Source organism: Heptranchias perlo, unplaced genomic scaffold, assembly GCF_035084215.1.
Source record: "Heptranchias perlo isolate sHepPer1 unplaced genomic scaffold, sHepPer1.hap1 HAP1_SCAFFOLD_987, whole genome shotgun sequence".
Classification (NCBI taxonomy): Eukaryota; Metazoa; Chordata; class Chondrichthyes; order Hexanchiformes; family Hexanchidae; genus Heptranchias; species Heptranchias perlo.
The window spans coordinates 39,035-56,539 of NW_027140033.1; the positions used below are offsets into that span (position 1 = coordinate 39,035).

The window sequence follows — 17,505 nt, forward strand, 5'->3', positions numbered from 1 at the left end:
ACTATCAGAGAATCAGCACAGACCAGGGATCAGGGCCTTTACCCAGTAAACCATCAGAGAGTCAGCACAGACCAGGGATCAGGGCCTTTACCCAGTAAACTATCAGAGAGTCAGCACAGACCAGGGATCAGGGCCTTTACCCAGTAAACTATCAGAGAATCAGCACAGACCAGGGATCAGGGCCTTTCACCTGTCGGAGAGAACATTGTATCACAGATCGCTTGTGATAAACCTACACATTCTGATTTACAGCCGTGCATAACAGATGTTTGTAGCTGCGATGGCCGAGTGGTTAAGGCGTTGGACTCGAAATCCCCTGGGGTTTTCCTGCGTACGTTCGAATCCTGTTCGCAGCGCTACTTCTTAAAGTTATGTTTACTGCTCAAATAACGATGAACTGGAGTTGACGAACCGCATTCCCTCTCTCAGAGAGACTCTCCAGCGCGGCTCATGCTTTTAATTCGGAGCCCAATGGTCTCTTGCAAAATTGCAAGACACGTGAAGGAATCTCTCCCAAGCTCCATCTTAAGTTCTGCCCATTCGCAGAACTTGACATTGATCCTATTTCTTCCTATACTTTGATCCCACCTTGTCTCTGTCTCTTGACTGTCCGTGTTTTTCCCTCATGGACTTCTCAGGCTTCGTTGAACGGCCACGGATGATCGAACCTGGAACACCGGCAGTGAAGGGTAAAGATGGAAAGACTGAGACGGGGGGAGTGGCGAGAGGGTGGATTTGGAATTCCTGAGCGACCGCACTGCGCATTTTCCAGATCTGCTTGGAGCACCAATCCCTTCAATTCATCACTTACAGGGACAATTCGATTCGCGGTTTCTTTTCCCTGAGCTTGGCGAGATCTTAAAAATTGAAAGCGACCAACATCAAAGCGAACCTCGTCACCGACATGCTCACAGATACAGAACGGCCACACTCTGCTTCAGTGAGGGGAAAACCCAGAGCGGTTTCAAGGTTGAATGTAATTGGAAGCAAAGCTCGTTCAATGAAAGTGCAGGTCATTGAGGTGCCTTTAAAGTCCTGATTGTTTGAACTGAATTTCTTTCAAAAGCGCTTGAGATTCAGGTGGAGTGATTTGGGGACTCCTTTTCCCTCTTCGCAAAACTTTGAACCGCAGATCAAGATCCAAAGTCCAGGGCTAAATTAGGGTTTCTCCAGGGTATGAAACATCGAATCAAGAATTATACCCCGACCTCAACGAGCCCAGAAACAAGAACATATCACGGACACATTCCATGAGAGGGCTGTCTGTCTGATGAAAAGGCATTTTTGAAAAGACCTCCTGATCAGTTCCGTGTTGGATCCTGAACAAAACACAGCACTGTGTGCTTCTCAAATTCACTAAACACCATGAATTACACAAAGGCACCGCTGGGAGTTGAACACAGGATCTCCTGTTTACCAGACAGGTGCTTTAACCAACTGAGCCACAGAGCCAAGTCATGGTAGCATTTCCCACCTCCTCTCATTAATATCTATCAGCTACACGTCACATTCTGTTGTGGGTTCAGACTGTTTGATCTTTGTCTCTTTCGCTTTCCCATTTCCCTGTGAATCCCGATACTGACTGCGTTTCAGGCTGTGTTTATCTTTCTGTGTCCATCAGTGCTTTGATACACGAATGAATATTTGTGCTTGTGTTTGTTACTTTAAATAAATTCGGGATGGACAATTCTCGCTCTGACACTGAAGAACTAATTTAGCAAATTTCACAGTGAAGTGTTGTTTATTGTGGTGCTGAAACTAAAAAAAAATCGTAAAACGTGCAAAGAGGGAAAACGAGAAAAACTTGTGAGTGAAATTAAGGACAACTTTCAAGGTTTTTACACGTACATTAAGAGAAAGAAGGGTGACGAAGAGTAATGTGGGCCCTTAAAGACAGATGGAAGTGATATTGTAATTGAAAATCAGGAAATGGCAGACTTGCTAAATACTCACAGAAAAGCATGAGGATAATAAACCAGAGACACGAGGAAAACTGAAAATAAATCAAGGGGATTCAGTGCAAGTAAAATAATGGTAATGGAGAAAATAATTAGACTAAAGATAGACAAATCTCCAGGACCTGATGTTTACCATCCCAGGGGACGAAGGGGAATAGGTGAGGAAATTGTACATGCTTTAGTCATGATCGTTCAAAACTCTCTTGATTCAGGAATTGTTCCATGGATTCAAAAAATTTCAAATATCATTCCATTATATAGGAAGGGTAGGAGAGATAAAGCAGGAAATTATAGACCTATTAGTCTGATGTCTGTTGTGGGGAAGTTACCAGAATCTGTTATTGGGGAAAGAATGACTGAGCACTTGGATAAACATGAATTGATCAGAGAGAGTCAGCATGGATTTGTAAAGTGTAAGTCAAGTCTAACGAAAATAGTTGAACTTTTTGAAGATGTAACTAACGTGGTACATAACGGAGTGTCTATGGGGGTTATGTGTATATTGACTTCCAGAGGCATTCGTTAAGGTTTAACATCAGAGACTGTTCTCATTTCTGTTGACATGTGGAATTCAAAGCGACCCATTGACATTGGGAGGGAGTTGGTTTGGAGGTAGGAGACAGAGAGTCGGGTTAATGGGTATGTACTCAAATTGACAGGATGTGATTAGTGGTGTCCCCCAGGGATCTGTATAAATGAGGCAGATAAAGGAACAGAGAGCGGTATATCCAGGTTTGTTGATGACACCAAGTTAGGAGGCACAGTGAGTAGTGTAGATGGGAGCATAAAGTTGTAAAAGGAAATTGATAGATTCAGTGAGTTGGTAAAACTGTGTCAGATGGAGCTTACATAGAATTACATCGAATGTACATCACAGAAACAGGCAATTCGGCCCAACTAGACTATACCGGTGTTTATGCTGCAGACGAGCCTCCTCCAACCCCTCTTCATCTAACCCGATGAGCAAACCCGAATATTCCTTTCTCCTCCATGTGTTTATCTCACTTCACCGTAAATGCATCCATGATATTCGCCTCAACTACTCCGTGTGGGAGCGAGCTGCACATTCTAACGACTCTCTGGATAAATATGTTTCTCTTGAATGCCAGATTGGATTTATTGATGACTATTATATTCATGGCCCTAAGTTCTGACGTCCCCACTCCCAAAAGTACAAACACCTTATCTACATCTGACCTATCAAACCCTTGCATAATCTTAAAGTCCTGTATCAGGTCACCCTCAGCCTTCTCTTTTCTATACAAAAGAGCCCCAGACTGTTCAAAGTTTCAATCTGGGGAAGTGTGAGGCCATCTACTTTGGCCCGAAGCAAGATAAATCAGAGTATTTTCGAAATGGTGAGAAGCCAGGAACTGTGGGTGAGCAGAGATGCTTCGGGAAATCAGGAAGAGTTGGCAGACAGGTGCAAAAAATAATTAAAATGGCTAATGGAATGTCGGCCTTTATCTCAAGGGAACTGGAATTCAAAAGGGTGGAAGTTATGTTAGAATTCTATAAACTCTGCGAAGGCCACATTTAGAGTACGGCATTCAGTCCTGGGCACCAGACCTCAGGAAGGATATATTGGCCTTGCAGGAGGTGCAGCGCAGAAAGACCAGAATGATACCGGGGCTAAAATGGTAACATTATGAGGGCAAGTTGCGTGGACAAGGTTTGTATTTCCTCGTGTTTAGAGGATTAAGTGGTGATGTAATTCAGGTGTTGAAGGTGATTCAATGATCCAATGGTGGGTGTGTGAGTTGGTGCTGAATCGGTCCCCTTCAGTGAAGAGAGGGTCAGCGGGCGCCTGACAGACACGGCTCGGAACGGGACTCGCTTCTCTCCGGCGGCAGCGGCTGGTTTAGAGAGATCTCTCTGTCTGCTGCTGTTACTCCGCCTCCCGCATTCTGGGAGAACCGTGGAGGTCGGTCCTCATTTTTCTCTTATGGATCCGGCTCCATCCGTTTACTGTTGACGGGAGTGCGTCTGATACCAAGTCAGTCAGAAGCGGGTGCAAATCACAACATCGGCACAGGCCCAAGGACTGGGGACTGGTTTGATATTGGGTCCTTTTTTAGGGACCGGCTGTAGAATGTTTGTATAATAATAATGATCAGAAGTAACTTTGATACAATGAAGTTTTTTGCAGTTATTTCCCATTTCCACCCTCACCAGTTTTATACAGTAACAGGTAACAATGTTTGAGGGATGTGATGTCCAGTGTTGGTGGAATCAGTGTAATTTCACTTGATACATTGAAGAATCTCTTGTCGATCCCAGGCTCTTACCTTAGGTTTAGACCCTCACCTGGTTTAAAATTGGTCACTCACTGATATAAATAAACCAGTAACAATCCCGAAACCTCAGCGGGTATTTTTGTTCCGATACTTAATGACGGTCCCAATTTCCACTGAAATTCTCAATCAGCAAATCCCAGAGGCTGTTTCGGGTTTGACAAACTGTGAAACAGATTGTTTTAAAAGCTGGAAAGAGGGAAAAACTGGTGGTTGATATGAAGTGTTATACATTATCTCTTTCTGTTTCAGATTTACAATTTCTCTTTGTGTGTTACTGACAGGAGAGGCTACAACGGAGCCCAGTGACTGGGTAACGAGCTGCACTGAGTCATTGGCCTGTGTTACAGACCGGCTCGTTGGACCTGCTCATTTCGTGAACTCGCTGGTGTCTCAGCACGTGTGATGACTGAGTGAATCCCTTCCCACACACGGAGCAGGTGAATGGCCTCCCCCAGTGTGACAGCGTTGATGAGTTTCCAGCTCTGAAGGGTAATTGAATCCCTTCCCACAGACCCCACATTTCCACGGTTTCGCCGTGGTCCGGGTGTCCTTGTGTCTCTCCAGGTTGGACGATCAGTTGAAGCCTCGTCCACACACAGAACACGTGTACGGTTTCTCCCCACTGTGAATGGTGCGGTGTTTTTTCTGGCTGTGGAACTGGTTAAAGCTCTTTCCACAGTCAGTGCACTGGAACACTCTCACTCGGGTGTGTGTGTCTCGGTGCTTTCCCACTCACACTGATGTTTGAAATCTTCTCCCACAGATAGAACAGACAAACATTTCTCCTTCCACATTCAAAGGCCGACGATATTCAGGTCCTGATGAATCGAGTGACTCTGTCAGATCTTGACGTGATCTTTGGTTTGAGTTTCCCTCTGTGAATCCTCCCCTGTAATAGGAGTTCATAAAAGTTATCACTGGAAGTACAGGATGGAAATTCAGATCAGATAACTCTACTTTCTATGGAACATTATTTCCTCTCTCATTCCTCAAAGCTGAAAATCCCCTGTCCCACACACTCTCCCTCCTCCCTGTGCTGAAATCCAACCCCATCGCATCATCTTTCAGTGGCCCCAAACCGTGAGTGAAAGGGTGTGAGAGTGAGTGTGAGAGTGAGTGTGAGAGAGAGACAGTGTGAGAGAGAGAGAGTGAGTACAGCAGTGGGCTCGGTGTGGAGAATGAAGTGGGGCAGGTGGAGCATGTTTCAGTGGGGCAGCAGTGATCATAATTTCATTAGGTTTAGAATAGTTATGGAAAAGGACAGGGGACAGTCAAATGTGAAAATTCTTAACTGGATGAGGGCTAATTTCATGAGTTAAAAAGGGATCTTGTCCGTGTGGATTGGAATCAAAAATTGGCAGGCAGAACAGTAATTGAACAGTGGGAGGCCTTCAAGGAGGAGTGGGTTTGGGTACAGAGTAGACAGATTCCCACGAGGAGGAAAGGAACAGCATCCAAAGCTGGAGCTCCCTGGATGACTGAAGATATGGAGATCACCATTTCTCCTTCATTTACAGACGCTCCCTGACCGATCACCATTTCTCCTTCATTTACAGACGCTCCCTGACCGATCACCATTTCTCCTTCATTTACAGACGCTCCCTGACCGATCACCATTTCTCCTTCATTTACAGACGCTCCCTGACCGATCACCATTTCTCCTACATTTACAGACGCTCCCTGACCGATCACCGTTTCTACATCATTTACAGACGCTCCCTGACCGATCACTTTTCTTCTTCATTTACAGACGCTCCCTGATTCGATGAGTCACGAGGTTTGACGCTGACACTGCGCATGCTCGGAGGCCGCGGGCCGTGTGTTGAGTTTCGGGTCTGATCCAAACCGGAGCCCCCGGAGTGTAGAGAGAGAGAGGAGAATGTTCACTGTTTGATATTCGGGCCCGGGGCCGCACTCGGGGTTTGTGAAGCCCCCGCCCCCTCCCCCGGGGTTTATTAACCCGCTCCCCCCGCCCATCTCTCACCTGTTGCCGACACGATCTCAGCCTCACTCCCCGCCCGCCGCGCATGCTCAGCTCACACTGCCCGGGTGATTGACGGGAGCTCCGGACCAATAGGAAGAGCGGAGAGGGGCTGGAGGACCGAGCGGGCGGATGGTCCTCCAACCAATGGGAGTGGGTGAGGGGCGGGACTTGCGGCACCGAGTGGGCGGGGCTGAGCCCGGATCTCCCTCATTGGCTGAAACTCTGCATCAATTTTAAACCTGATTGATGTCAAACTCGAGGGAAAAAACTGGACTTGAATAAAGGACAAAGAGGAGGGAATATTGGAGGGAATAACACAGTGTAGGGATAAAATGGATTAATTCAGGACAGACAGCAGGGAATATTGGAGGGAATAACACAGTGTAGGGATAAAATGGATTAATTCAGGACAGACAGCAGGGAATATTGGAGGGAATAACACAGTGTAGGGATAAAATGGATTAATTCAGGACAGACAGCAGGGATTATTGGAGGGAATAACACAGTGTAGGGATAAAATGGATTAATTCAGGACAGACAGCAGGGAATATTGGAGGGAATAACACAGTGTAGGGATAAAATGGATTAATTCAGGACAGACAGCAGGGAATATTGGAGGGAATAACACAGTGTAGGGATAAAATGGATTAATTCAGGACAGACAGCAGGGAATATTGGAGGGAATAACACAGTGTAGGGATAAAATGGATTAATTCAGGACAGACAGCAGGGAATATTGGAGGAAATAACACAGTGTAGGGATAAAAGGGATTAATTCAGGACAGACAGCAGGGATTATTGGAGGAAATAACACAGTGTAGGGATAAAATGGATTAATTCAGGACAGACAGCAGGGAATATTGGAGGGAATAACACAGTGTAGGGATAAAATGGATTAATTCAGGACAGACAGCAGGGATTATTGGAGGGAATAACACAGTGTAGGGATAAAATGGATTAATTCAGGACAGACAGCAGGGAATATTGGAGGGAATAACACAGTGTAGGGATAAAAGGGATTAATTCAGGACAGACAGCAGGGATTATTGGAGGAAATAACACAGTGTAGGGATAAAATGGATTAATTCAGGACAGACAGCAGGGATTATTGGAGGGAATAACACAGTGTAGGGATAAAATGGATTAATTCAGGACAGACAGCAGGGAATATTGGAGGGAATAACACAGTGTAGGGATAAAATGGATTAATTCAGGACAGACAGCAGGGAATATTGGAGGAAATAACACAGTGTAGGGATAAAATGGATTAATTCAGGACAGACAGCAGGGAATATTGGAGGGAATAACACAGTGTAGGGATAAAATGGATTAATTCAGGACAGACAGCAGGGAATATTGGAGGGAATAACACAGTGTAGGGATAAAATGGATTAATTCAGGACAGACAGCAGGGAATATTGGAGGGAATAACACAGTGTAGGGATAAAATGGATTAATTCAGGACAGACAGCAGGGAATATTGGAGGAAATAACACAGTGTAGGGATAAAATGGATTAATTCAGGACAGACAGCAGGGAATATTGGAGGGAATAACACAGTGTAGGGATAAAATGGATTAATTCAGGACAGACAGCAGGGAATATTGGAGGGAATAACACAGTGTAGGGATAAAATGGATTAATTCAGGACAGACAGCAGGGAATATTGGAGGGAATAACACAGTGTAGGGATAAAATGGATTAATTCAGGACAGACAGCAGGGAATATTGGAGGAAATAACACAGTGTAGGGATAAAATGGATTAATTCAGGACAGACAGCAGGGAATATTGGAGGGAATAACACAGTGTAGGGATAAAATGGATTAATTCAGGACAGACAGCAGGGAATATTGGAGGGAATAACACAGTGTAGGGATAAAATGGATTAATTCAGGACAGACAGCAGGGAATATTGGAGGGAATAACACAGTGTAGGGATAAAATGGATTAATTCAGGACAGACAGCAGGGAATATTGGAGGGAATAACACAGTGTAGGGATAAAATGGATTAATTCAGGACAGACAGCAGGGAATATTGGAGGGAATAACACAGTGTAGGGATAAAATGGATTAATTCAGGACAGACAGCAGGGAATATTGGAGGGAATAACACAGTGTCGGGATAAAATGGATTAATTCAGGACAGACAGCAGGGAATATTGGAGGGAATAACACAGTGTAGGGATAAAATGGATTAATTCAGGACAGACAGCAGGGAATATTGGAGGGAATAACACAGTGTAGGGATAAAATGGATTAATTCAGGACAGACAGCAGGGAATATTGGAGGGAATAACACAGTGTAGGGATAAAATGGATTAATTCAGGAGAGACAGCAGGGATTATTGGAGGGAATAACACAGTGTAGGGATAAAATGGATTAATTCAGGACAGACAGCAGGGATTATTGGAGGAAATAACACAGTGTAGGGATAAAATGGATTAATTCAGGACAGACAGCAGGGATTATTGGAGGAAATAACCCAGTGTAGGGATAAAATGGATTAATTCAGGACAGACAGCAGGGAATATTGGAGGGAATAACACAGTGTAGGGATAAAATGGATTAATTCAGGACAGACAGCAGGGATTATTGGAGGAAATAACCCAGTGTAGGGATAAAATGGATTAATTCAGGACAGACAGCAGGGATTATTGGAGGAAATAACACAGTGTAGGGATAAAATGGATTAATTCAGGACAGACAGCAGGGAATATTGGAGGGAATAACACAGTGTAGGGATAAAATGGATTAATTCAGGACAGACAGCAGGGATTATTGGAGGAAATAACCCAGTGTAGGGATAAAATGGATTAATTCAGGACAGACAGCAGGGAATATTGGAGGGAATAACACAGTGTAGGGATAAAATGGATTAATTCAGGACAGACAGCAGGGATTATTGGAGGAAATAACCCAGTGTAGGGATAAAATGGATTAATTCAGGACAGACAGCAGGGATTATTGGAGGGAATAACACAGTGTAGGGATAAAATGGATTAATTCAGGACAGACAGCAGGGAATATTGGAGGGAATAACACAGTGTAGGGATAAAATGGATTAATTCAGGACAGACAGCAGGTATTATTGGAGGAAATAACACAGTGTAGGGATAAAATGGATTAATTCAGGACAGACAGCAGGGATTATTGGAGGGAATAACACAGTGTAGGGATAAAATGGATTAATTCAGGACAGACAGCAGGGAATATTGGAGGGAATAACACAGTGTAGGGATAAAATGGATTAATTCAGGACAGACTGCAGGGAATATTGGAGGGAATAACACAGTGTAGGGATAAAATGGATTAATTCAGGACAGACAGCAGGGATTATTGGAGGGAATAACACAGTGTAGGGATAAAATGGATTAATTCAGGACAGACAGCAGGGAATATTGGAGGGAATAACACAGTGTAGGGATAAAATGGATTAATTCAGGACAGACAGCAGGGAATATTGGAGGAAATAACACAGTGTAGGGATAAAATGGATTAATTCAGGACAGACAGCAGGGAATATTGGAGGGAATAACACAGTGTAGGGATAAAATGGATTAATTCAGGACAGACAGCAGGGATTATTGGAGGGAATAACACAGTGTAGGGATAAAATGGATTAATTCAGGGCAGACAGCAGGGAATATTGGAGGGAATAACACAGTGTAGGGATAAAATGGATTAATTCAGGACAGACAGCAGGGAATATTGGAGGAAATAACACAGTGTAGGGATAAAATGGATTAATTCAGGACAGACAGCAGGGATTATTGGAGGGAATAACAGAGTGTGGGGATAAAATGGATTAATTCAGGACAGACAGCAGGGATTATTGGAGGGAATAACACAGTGTAGGGATAAAATGGATTAATTCAGGACAGACAGCAGGGATTATTGGAGGGAATAACACAGTGTAGGGATAAAATGGATTAATTCAGGACAGACAGCAGGGAATATTGGAGGGAATAACACAGTGTAGGGATAAAATGGATTAATTCAGGACAGACAGCAGGGATTATTGGAGGGAATAACACAGTGTAGGGATAAAATGGATTAATTCAGGACAGACAGCAGGGATTATTGGAGGGAATAACACAGTGTAGGGATAAAATGGATTAATTCAGGACAGACAGCAGGGAATATTGGAGGGAATAACACAGTGTAGGGATAAAATGGATTAATTCAGGACAAACAGCAGGGATTATTGGAGGGAATAACACAGTGTAGGGATAAAATGGATTAATTCAGGACAGACAGCAGGGAATATTGGAGGGAATAACACAGTGTAGGGATAAAATGGATTAATTCAGGACAGACAGCAGGGAATATTGGAGGAAATAACACAGTGTAGGGATAAAATGGATTAATTCAGGACAGACAGCAGGGATTATTGGAGGGAATAACACAGTGTAGGGATAAAATGGATTAATTCAGGACAGACAGCAGGGAATATTGGAGGGAATAACACAGTGTAGGGATAAAATGGATTAATTCAGGACAGACAGCAGGGATTATTGGAGGAAATAACACAGTGTAGGGATAAAATGGATTAATTCAGGACAGACAGCAGGGATTATTGGAGGGAATAACACAGTGTAGGGATAAAATGGATTAATTCAGGACAGACAGCAGGGATTATTGGAGGAAATAACACAGTGTAGGGATAAAATGGATTAATTCAGGACAGACAGCAGGGAATATTGGAGGAAATAACACAGTGTAGGGATAAAATGGATTAATTCAGGACAGACAGCAGGGATTATTGGAGGGAATAACACAGTGTAGGGATAAAATGGATTAATTCAGGACAGACAGCAGGGAATATTGGAGGAAATAACACAGTGCAGGGATAAAATGGATTAATTCAGGACAGACAGCAGGGATTATTGGAGGAAATAACACAGTGTAGGGATAAAATGGATTAATTCAGGACAGACAGCAGGGATTATTGGAGGGAATAACACAGTGTAGGGATAAAATGGATTAATTCAGGACAGACAGCAGGGAATATTGGAGGAAATAACACAGTGCAGGGATAAAATGGATTAATTCAGGACAGACAGCAGGGATTATTGGAGGGAATAACACAGTGTAGGGATAAAATGGATTAATTCAGGACAGACAGCAGGGAATATTGGAGGAAATAACACAGTGTCGGGATAAAATGGATTAATTCTGGACAGACAGCAGGGATTATTGGAGGGAATAACACAGTGTAGGGATGAAATGGATTAATTCAGCACAGACAGCAGGGATTATTGGAGGAAATAACACAGTGTAGGGATAAAATGGATTAATTGAGGACAGACAGCAGGGATTATTGGAGGAAATAACACAGTGTGGGGATAAAATGGATTAATTCAGGACAGACAGCAGGGATTATTGGAGGAAATAACACAGTGTTGGGATAAAATGGATTAATTCAGGACAGACAGCAGGGATTATTGGAGGAAATAACACAGTGTTGGGATAAAATGGATTAATTCTGGACAGACAGCAGGGATTATTGGAGGGAATAACACAGTGTAGGGATGAAATGGATTAATTCAGCACAGACAGCAGGGATTATTGGAGGAAATAACACAGTGTAGGGATAAAATGGATTAATTGAGGACAGACAGCAGGGATTATTGGAGGAAATAACACAGTGTAGGGGTAAAATGGATTAATTCAGGACAGACAGCAGGGAATATTGGAGGAAATAACACAGTGTAGGGATAAAATGGATTAATTCAGGACAGACAGCAGGGATTATTGGAGGAAATAACACAGTGTCGGGATAAAATGGATTAATTCAGGACAGACAGCAGGGATTATTGGAGGAAATAACACAGTCTAGGGATAAAATGGATTAATTCAGGACAGACAGCAGGGATTATTGGAGGAAATAACACAGTGTAGGGATAAAATGGATTAATTCAGGACAGACAGCAGGGATTATTGGAGGAAATAACACAGTGTCGGGATAAAATGGATTAATTCAGGACAGACAGCAGGGATTATTGGAGGAAATAACACAGTGTCGGGATAAAATGGATTAATTCAGGACAGACAGCAGGGAATATTGGAGGAAATAACACAGTGTGGGGATAAAATGGATTAATTCAGGACAGACAGCAGGGAATATTGGAGGAAATAACACAGTGTGGGGATAAAATGGATTAATTCAGGACAGACAGCAGGGAATATTGGAGGAAATAACACAGTGTAGGGATAAAATGGATGAATTCAGGACAGACAGCAGGGAATATTGGAGGAAATAACACAGTGTAGGGATAAAGTGGATTAATTCAGGACAGACAGCAGGGATTATTGGAGGAAATAACACAGTGTCGGGATAAAATGGATAATTAAGGACAGACAGCAGGGAATATTGGAGGAAATAACACAGTGGCGGGATAAAATGCAATGGATGTTGTGAAGATGGATTGTTAAAAAGTGTTTGATAAGATGCCGGACAGGAGGCTTGTTGATCAGATTAAAGCTCACGGTATTACAGGGAGTGGGTCAGTGTGGATGGGAAGTTTGATAAAGGGCAGAGTATTGGTTAATGGATGTTTTTCAGACTGTGGGGATGTAAACAGTGGTGTCCCCCAGGGGCAGTGTTGGGACCATTGCTCTTCTCAATACAGAGCAATGACCTGGGCTTGAGTACAAGGGCATAAGATCAACATTTCCTGACAACACCAAGATCGGGAGCATTAAGAACTGTGAAGAGGAATGTTAGAAACTTCAGTGTGACATCGGAACATTAGGAACAGGAGTAGGCCATTCAGCCCCTCGATCCTGTTCCACCATTCAGTGAGATTGGTGTCAGTGAGAATGGGGTTGGTTTATATCAGAGAGGAGGAGATTGGTGTCAGTTACTGTGGGATTGGTTTATATCAGAGAGGAGGAGATTGGTGTCAGTGACTGTGGGATTGGTTTATATCAGAGTGGAGGAGATTGGTGTCAGTGACTGTGGGATTGGTTTATATCAGACAGGAGGAGATTGGTGTCAGTTACTGTGGGATTGGTTTATATCAGACAGGAGGAGATTGGTGTCAGTTACTGTGGGATTGGTTTATATCAGAGTGGAGGAGATTGGTGTCAGTGACTGTGGGATTGGTTTATATCAGACAGGAGGAGATTGGTGTCAGTGACTTGTTTCAGGAACTGGAATTAGTGATTTCGCCCCTGAAGCCCACTCCGCCGTTCAATTGGATCAGGACTAATCTGGACCACAACTCCATTTACTCTTCTTTGCCCCATGTCCCTTTAAACCCTCACACAACACAAATCTATCAATCTCAATATTGAAAATTTTAATGACCCCCAGCATCCACAGCCTTTCGGGGAGTTGATCTTGAGATTTCCACCACCCTTTGTGTGAAAAATTGCTACCTTATTTTGCTCGTAAATGACCGAGCTCGAATTGTAAGATTATCAAGAAGGTTGCAGATGGAGTATAATGTGGGGAAATGTGAAATTATTCACTTTGGTAGGAAGAATAGAAAAGCAGAATATTTTTTGAATAGGTGAGAGACGAAGAAATGTTGGTTGTTCAGAGAGATTTGGGTGTCCTTGTACACAGATCACAGAACGTTAATATGCAGGTGCAGCAAACAATTAGGAAAGCAAATGGTATGTTGTCCTTTATTGCAAGGGGGTTGGAGTATAAGAGTAAGGGAGCCTTGGTGCAATTATATAGGGCTTTGGTGAGACCACACCTGGAGTACTGTGTACAGTTTTGGTCTCCTTACCTGAGGAAGGATATACTTGCCTTAGAGGGGGTGCAACGAAGGTTCACTGGATTGATTCCTGGGATGAGAGGGTTCTTGTATGAGGAGAGATTGAGCAGAATGGCCCTATATTCTCTGGAGTTTAGAAGAATGAGAGGTGATCTCATTGAAACGTCTAAAATTCTTGGAGAGCTTGACAGGATAGATGCTGAGAGGCTGTTTCTCCTTGCTGGAGAGTCGAGAACTAAGGGGCATAGTCTCAGGATAAGGGATCAGCCATTCAGGACTGAGATGAAGAAAAAATTATTCATTCAGAGGTTTGTGAATATTTGGAATTCTCTACCCCAGAGGGCTGTGGATGCTCAGTCATTGAATATATTCAAGAATGAGATCGAGAGATTTTTGGACACCAAGTGAATCAAGGAATCAGGCAGGAAAGTGGAGTTGAGGTAGAAGATCAGCCAGATTCTGACTGAATGGCAGAGCAGGCTCGAGGGGCCGTATGGCCCACTCCTGCTCCTATTTCTTGTGCCCTCTTGTTCTGGATTCCCCCTCCTGAAGAAATCATTTCTCTGTATCTACCTTATTGAATCATTTTATTATTTTAAACACCTCGATGAGGTCACATCTCAATGTTCTAAACTCATGGGAATAAAAACCAGGTTTATGCCACCTATCCTCATAATTTAACCCTTTTAACCCCGGCATCATTCTGGTGAATCTGCACTGTACCTTTTCTAAGGCCGATTTATCTCTCCCTCGGTTCGGTGCCCAGTTCTCCAGGTGGGGTCTGACCAAGGTTCATTACAACTGAAGCATCACTTCTGTATTCCAACCCCACTCGAGATAAAGGTCAACATTCAATTAGACTTGTTGATTATTGTCAAGATTTGTGAGGAATTTGCAAAGGATTCGAGGGGATCTTAGAGTTGGGATTTTTCTTTATTCTGTCCACTCAAGGAGTTTGATAACAGACTTACTCCTTTGAATTTAGTGCTGGATTATTGGGCCTTGATGTGTTTACTTGTTTGTATTTTGTTAAATACATTTGCTGAGTGTATTTAAATTTAAGACGAGATTCCCAGGCCTGATGCTCTATTCACACATCGAAGGTGAGAGAGATGCTGTGGGACACACGATAAGTCCAGTAGCTGAAAGTGATTCACAGACTGGGTTTTGTGTTTCGTGATCCCGGGTACATTACTGATACCTTCCCTGGATCCCAAGGCTGGGAGAGGCACTCGGGAAGGACCGGGGAGCTGGGACTTGGCCATGAGAGTAATTGAAGGTATGAGAACTGAAATAATCCACAGTGAGAAAGGAGAAAAGGCAAAATAATCGGTAATGAGGACATCAATTAGTCTCTTATCTTGAATTCATCAATTAATTGACCCATTCTGTTTGAAACAAAGTTGATTTATTTGACATCGATCCAGAATATTGAATTTCAGCCCAGTTATAGCGGTTATTAACATCAGCAGAAACAAATCCCAACTTCCAGAATGAGGTTCTGCTGCTGAAACCCTCATCCGTGCCTTTGTTTATCTCCAGACTCGACTATTCCAATGCTCTCCAGGCCCGACATTCCACTTTACACCCTCCGTAAACTTAAACCCACAATCTCCAGATCAATAATCAGTCCCATTATTCATTGTGTCACTGGCCCAGGCTGTGGAGAACACGGAGCAGCTCCCACTCCCACAGCACTGCGGTATGAGCAGGTACCGAGTCAGCCTCAGTCATGAGCACTGGAATCCACGAGTCCGGGTGTGTCAAAGGTGCACGGTGAACAATCACCAAAGTGAAACATTTTTGCCGCTTCCCTTCGATACCTCAGCTGGTCGAGCGACAAGACTGTCGTGGAAAATAAGACAAAGTCATCCTTCCGTCATTTGTTCAATTCCTGCTCGAAGGAGAACGCGTGATTTTGCAATAAGCAGCAATTAGTTCAAGGTCGCTCTCTGAACTTTACAGGCACCTCACAGATTAACATGTTGCCATGAAGGCACAGGACGCCTCTTTTCCTTTCTCAAACCTGAAAACTTTCTGTGTCTGCCCAAACAAGGCTGCTCTGCCTCTGCTCACCAGCAGGGAGCGCTTTTGAGCAGCAATACTTCAAAACACTCAGCTCTCGCTTTCAGGCAAAAGAAGTCTTCGATCAGCACCGGACTCCACGAGTCTGAACGTGTCAACAGGCGCACGGTGAACAATCACCAAAGACAGCACTGTTTATCACTTCCCTTCGATAGCTCAGCTGGTAGAGCGGAGGACTGTAGTGAATAAAACAAAATAAAGTCATCCTTAGGTCGCTGGTTCAATTCCGGCTCGAAGGAGTGAGTGTGATTTTGGAATAAGCAGCAATTACCTCAAGGTCACTCTCTGAACTTCACAGGCAGCTCACAGATTAACATGTTGCCACTCAGGCACAAGACACCTCTTTTCCTTTCCAAAACCGAAAAGCTTTCTGTGTCTGTCCGAGCACGGCTGTTTCACTCGAGCATTTCCCTCTGCTCACCAGCAGGGAGTGCCTTTGAGCAGCAACACTTCAAATCGCCCTCAATTTCAGGCAAAATGGTCTTCGATCAGTCAGTCAGTCAGGGCTCTCGCTGCTCCTCGAGCTCGGGCGGCTGTTGCTTTCCGGTGACCTCGTCTTCCATTCCGAAGGCTCGGGCTCTTCTCAGCATCATTCATGATTACTGCGGCTTCCCGTTCTGCTGTTCCTCACTTGCTGATGCTCGACACCGCCGATTGGAGCAAAGTATTTAATATATTCAGGGAGTGGCAACCCAAGGCAAGATTTCTCTGCTGGTCTTGGAGCAGCTTGAAGGCGAGTGTGAGGCAGGAACTGTGAGGGGCGATTTACAAACAGCAAACGAGGAATTAGCTCAACTGGTGGAGCGCTCACTTGGCCTGTGAGAGGTAGCGGGATCGTTGATTATATTCTCCACTCACCGTTTGTCTTGGGGCAATTATACAGAAACAAGAGTGTTGTCAGTGAGTCCATCGCCCATGGACTTCCTAAACTTCACTGTGTGTTTGGGTACAGAGAGATCAAGGGGCAGCAAATCTTTTGATGTGCTGCAGTCAGCAAAGGTTCTTGATTTTGCGATGCAGCAAAGATGGAAAGATGAGGTGAGAGATGGAAAAAAAGCTTCGTAATCCTTGATGCCTTCTCTGAAGATTGAATTCAAGCCCTTCAGATTATGACACTGATGCACTGCTTGCTGCACTGAGAAGGCACTTACCAGGTATGGAGCCAGGCAGCACCACCAAGTAGGACAGCTTGCAAGGTATTGAAGGCCATAACATATTGCATAAAAAAATCTAAGCCAGGTAGGAATCGAACCTAATGCGTTATCCATTGCACCACTGGCCCAGATTATAACGAATTAGTAGCAGTGGGAGGCAGTGGGCATGGCGGAGGTACTAAATAAATACATTGCATCTGTCTTTCCCAAGGAAGAAGACGCTGCCAGAGTGTCAGTAAAGGAAGATGTTGTAGAGATACTGGATTGGCTCAAAATTCATAAACAGGAGGTAC

The 17,505-nt window shown here is 43.8% G+C and overlaps 3 non-coding genes across 3 annotated transcripts; 2 read left to right on the forward strand and 1 right to left on the reverse strand.

The window, feature by feature from the left end:
• The first annotated feature begins 274 nt into the window (after positions 1–274).
• Positions 275–356, forward strand: trnas-cga (transfer RNA serine (anticodon CGA)). Its single transcript has one exon. It is a non-coding gene; the product is annotated as a tRNA-Ser (tRNA).
• A 1,022-nt stretch (positions 357–1,378) lies between these two features.
• Positions 1,379–1,452, reverse strand: trnat-ggu (transfer RNA threonine (anticodon GGU)). Its single transcript has one exon. It is a non-coding gene; the product is annotated as a tRNA-Thr (tRNA).
• A 14,751-nt stretch (positions 1,453–16,203) lies between these two features.
• trnay-gua (transfer RNA tyrosine (anticodon GUA)) lies at positions 16,204–16,297 on the forward strand. The gene is made up of 2 exons: positions 16,204–16,240; positions 16,262–16,297. It is a non-coding gene; the product is annotated as a tRNA-Tyr (tRNA).
• The last annotated feature ends 1,208 nt before the right edge of the window (positions 16,298–17,505 follow it).